Genomic DNA, 4,967 nt, shown 5'->3' on the forward strand with positions numbered 1-4,967 from the left:
CATAACGTTATGGTAGACTCTACCCAAGATACATGAAGCACCTATATACCAATTGGCTATTTTCGTACGATATGTTATTCGATGAAAAGATTATGAAAGGCTTCTAGAAATTACTGTATTTAAAGACTCGAGTGGTCCTGCATTGTAAAAACGTGTAACTCCAGAATTAACCAAGTACGGAATTCTGGAATCAAATATCGTTTCATGTTCATTCGATGGAAAAAATAACATAAAGAGTATTATAACGGTTTACAGGCTCACCTTAAAAAGCTAAATGAAAATATGACGTATCTATCATGTCTTGAACCTAGTAGCTGATTCAGCAGTAAAGTTACTAGAGACAGAAAACTTGTTTGGACTGGTGGAAGAATCTGCAGTTTTTCTGAGTTCATCTTACAAGCGAATGGCAGTATGGTAGAAAGAAACAAAAAACAACATACAAACTTTATAGACTACAAAAGTCTCTAAGGCTCTATTTTCGATAATTGATGAAAGTGTGTTGAAGAAAACTGCCAAAGGTAAATAATTGACGTCAGTAAACCGTTTTAAAAAAAACATGATGGTCAGTTTGATTGTAAATCCAGAAATATGGTCAGAAATTTGGCAAATCAATGATCAAAAATTAGAAACTCATTTATTTCATTCGTTTTACATTTGGTTCTTGTTATAACTCCTGGTTCAAAATATTTGCAAACTAAAACATTGAACTACGCTGTTGCTTGGAATTCATTTCAATCACTGCTCAAACTAATTAATGAAAAAAGAAATGATAAACATTTTGAAGTTGTATACACGAAAATAAAAGAGTATGCGCCAAGAGTCTGCTATTAATTGTAAATCGGAAGAATCGGAATATTGATGTGGAAATGAAATTGCATTTCACGGAAAGAAGAATTTCAAAGAAAGAACGGATGTCTGGGAAAAATCAAAAGATGATTCTCCTAAAATCTCAACAAAAATAATTACAAGTCAGTATTTTTCGATGTGTTAGAACCAGCTTTGAAGAAAGTTTTTGTACAAATAGAGAAATTTTAGAGGACCTGTCTTGGTTACACCCAAGAAAGTTCAATGAAATAAGCTTGAAGATATTCCAACTGTAGTCCCCTCTTGTATTTCAAACCTGCAAAGTTTGAAGAAGTTGATTATTAACATAAATAATTTGCAATCAGTTGAAAAGTTTCATGAAAATCGAAAATACTCAAGATGAACAAATCCCAGGCGAAATGTTAAACAAAGCAGAAGGAAATTTAGATTACTGTCAAATTGATTCAGAACCTAAATCAGAAGAACCAACTTTTCGTGGTCTACGTAATGACAGTAAAGCAATTGTCAAGTGTTCGTCATGCGTATTTTTAGTTCTTTTTGATTTCTCTGGATCGGGCTTATTCATTCACTTGTATGTATCTTATAAATACGATATTTTGTATACAGGTTACCTGTGAAAGAGTGTTTTTTGGGTTAAAAATAAACTAGAATCGTCTTAGGTTTAGTTCAAGCCAAAACCTTATTTCTATCCTAGTTCTTATGAATATGGAAAGAGATTTATTTTCTGACTTGGACAAAGATGACACAATTAATGTCATGGGCAGGAGTTGTGAAGAACTTACCAAAGACTGAAAGGATAGTTAGTAAAATCATTAATTACTCAACTAGCACTGTGCTAAGAATTTTTTTTGTATTTTTATTGTTAACAACAGTATTCATTTTGACCTACTTCATATAATGATTTATTTTATACTTTTATGTCATTATTATTTTAGGCCCTATTTTACTTTTTAGTATCAATATACCTAGTTGTTACCTTAAAGTTCAGTTTATAATTGTACTTTTTTTTTGTCTGTGTTTTTCATTTTTATGTTCGTAGTTACATCATTGGTCTCCCATTGAACTCTCATTCTACTTTAATTATAACCACTTTCAAGGAGTACTGAATGCATAATCTTGTTCTTTCAATTAGAGATACAATAATAAATTAATCTAAATTTGCTGCTCGAGGCAGAATACTTTGAGATTCATTCAAACCTCAACAACCATAATTTAAAATTATTCAAGAGCACGTTTTGGCTGCCGTGATAGGTTCTCGTTTCATTTCCTGAAGGGGGGCCCCAAGTCAGCATCTAGCCGTGGGCCCCCAGTGGAGCCAGACCGGGCCTGACTACTACAGCCATCTATTGCAAATCGGCGGACGCAAATAATTGAAATTATTTTTAAAAAAATTATAAATTTTTCCCTTGCCATCAGTCAGGCAATTAATAATAATGAAGCTTATCGCATTTCGGGTATCGAAAGTAAAAGTACAAGGGGACAACTGAAAAGGGAACTTCTTTCGGAAATCGGAAACATCGAAGATAAATTTTTCAAACAAGGTTCTAATATTGTTTTCCAAAAGCCCTATAAGGTCTTTTAGAGTTTTAGAAATTCTAAAAATAGAATAGGGTAGTCGTGGCAAATGTTATAATGTTATTTAAATTTTTCTTTGGGATTGTTCTTGAAGTTGAAATGTAAAACTAGATATTATCAGCCTTATTCTGAAACTTCAAATCGAATAGAGATGGTATAAATCGAATAGAAATGCACCGGAATCGTTTCGAATGGGTATTCTGTAACTCGAGTAAAATTACTATGGATATCAATTACGAATACATTCAGCGATAGAAGAATGATTGGATACAGATTACCAAATTTTGACCCAATAGAAGTGAAACATTCCGTTTTCTCAGATTACGGTCTGATTCGTTCATTTCTATTCGTGTTACAGAATAGGGCCCCATGTGTGTGTTTGATGTGGTTTAAGGTTTTTTACAAATAGGTAAATAGGTATCTAGAATTCTAGGCATGCATTTATGTTTACAATTAGAAAAGGATAAGTGAAGAAGATATTTTTGTATCAATTATCATACGCCTAGCAACTCATTATAATTTTTGAGCTCTCGTTCTATCTATCTATCTATCACAATGGGCCCTATTCTGTAAGTCGAATAGAAATGAACGAATCGGATCGTAATCTGACAAATCGGAATGTTTTACTTCTATCGTGTCCAACTTTGATATTCTGTATTCAGTTCTTCTTCTAATGCCAAATGCAATTCGTAATTGATATCCAGAGTAATTCTACTTGAGTTAAAGAATCTTCTTCTTCTTGGCATGCCTTTTCCGTTCCGGACGTTGGCAATCAACAGGGCAAGCTTTATTTTATTGACAACATTCCTGAAAAGTTACTGAATACAAATTCGAATCGATTCCGCTGCATTTCTATTCGATCCATACCATCTCTATTCGATTTGAAATTACAGAATAGGGCTGAATATCTGTTATTTTCAGCTGAGAATGGTTCGACTCACTGATGACGAATCCGTCCTTAAAATAGATTCTATAGGTATATCCGGCCTTGCATACGATGACTTTCTAACGGTAGGTTCAGATCTTGAATGCTTCGAAATTTCATTAATTGGCAAGATCCGATTAAGGTTCGGTAAAAATTGCTACACGAAATTTTGTTTTCTTTTGAATTTACATCAGATTCTATAGGGAAAAATGCACATTTGGATGGAGAATAATAATTAAAAGTCTTGTGGAAAATATAATGTTGACAGCTTAACTAGAACCATAGAAAATTGAAGAAGAATATCGAAAAAAAATTATTCGTGGTTACAAAACTGATACAGTTGAAATTCGGCGTATTTATTTAAAATAACAGTTTGAAGCTTGGTGAAAAATTTTGATTTGCCAACATCATCAGATGAATCAAAAAACAAGAAGAATATTGGAAAAGAAATATCCAATATTTTCTGGGTTACAGATCCAACCGGGTTGAGATTTTATCTGTATATGCATATAGAAATAGATTTATTATTGCAATCTTCCTGCGAAATATCGTGTTAAAAGCGTCTTCAGAACTATAGCAGAGTATCGAATATCGAAGAAAAATGAGGAAAGCACAGATGTGACTTCTCGTTCATTTATGAGTCAGTTGTACCCTTGTTTCTATTCAATTCTACGCATTCCGAAATTTTAAAATTTCTCGAAAGATTTCTATAGTAAATAGCAGGTTTTAAACCTAGATAGTAAAGTAGCACTTTTAATCTTAAGGGAAAAGTTTGTAGCCAACTGGAGGAAAGCTACAATTTTCTGGGTTTAGTTATATGATATTTTATGCACTTATGGACAGAAAAGACTATAAAAATATATCCGGAAAAGCTGTACTCTGGTTCTCACAACGTTTCTTCAGTTTCAAAATGTCAACTCTGCTGACTAATGTTGCTGACATCAAAAAGTTATGTGCCTTGAAAACGTCATTATGGCTAGAAAACGAATGCCAGTATGAATGCAACGAACTAAGTTATTGAAGTAAGTAAGGTATTTAGTTTCCTATTGATTCAATCGAAAAAATAGAATTCAATTTGAAGATGGATATTGAAAAACTAGAATATATATAAGCCAGTTTCCCCAACAAAAAGCATAGAGGATGGTCCAGATTTCAGTTCAATAACTTTTGCGTGGGATAGAACAATATTTTTCATGAAAAAAATTCTTATAAACATAAATCCTAACAAGCTTTCTTCTCGATATACAGGGTGTTGAAGTTTGAAAAAATAATCAATTTTTTTTTATAACTCTAGTACTATTACTTAGTATTATATTCAGTGTATTAATTTTTGGAATTTGAAGTCTAGATTATGTACTTACTGTTTTAAACTAGTAAGTGTGTCCTTCCAAAAATATTCAGTGGCGTAGATAAAGGGGTTCGATTGAAAATTTATGCCACTGTCTTTTTTTCAACAAAATGATTCCATTTCTGAAATCAATAGAGTTCTACTGAAAAAAAAAGATTTCTTGAATTATTTTCATAGAATGTACAAATAGTACAAAGACTATCTACAAAAAGTTATTATGGTTACTCATTTATCATATTTGAATCATCAATTTGCATCGATGCGAGGTGTGTGTTGAAAGAAATGGTACAAAAT

Source organism: Harmonia axyridis, chromosome 2 (assembly GCF_914767665.1).
Source record: "Harmonia axyridis chromosome 2, icHarAxyr1.1, whole genome shotgun sequence".
Taxonomy (NCBI): Eukaryota; Metazoa; Arthropoda; class Insecta; order Coleoptera; family Coccinellidae; genus Harmonia; species Harmonia axyridis.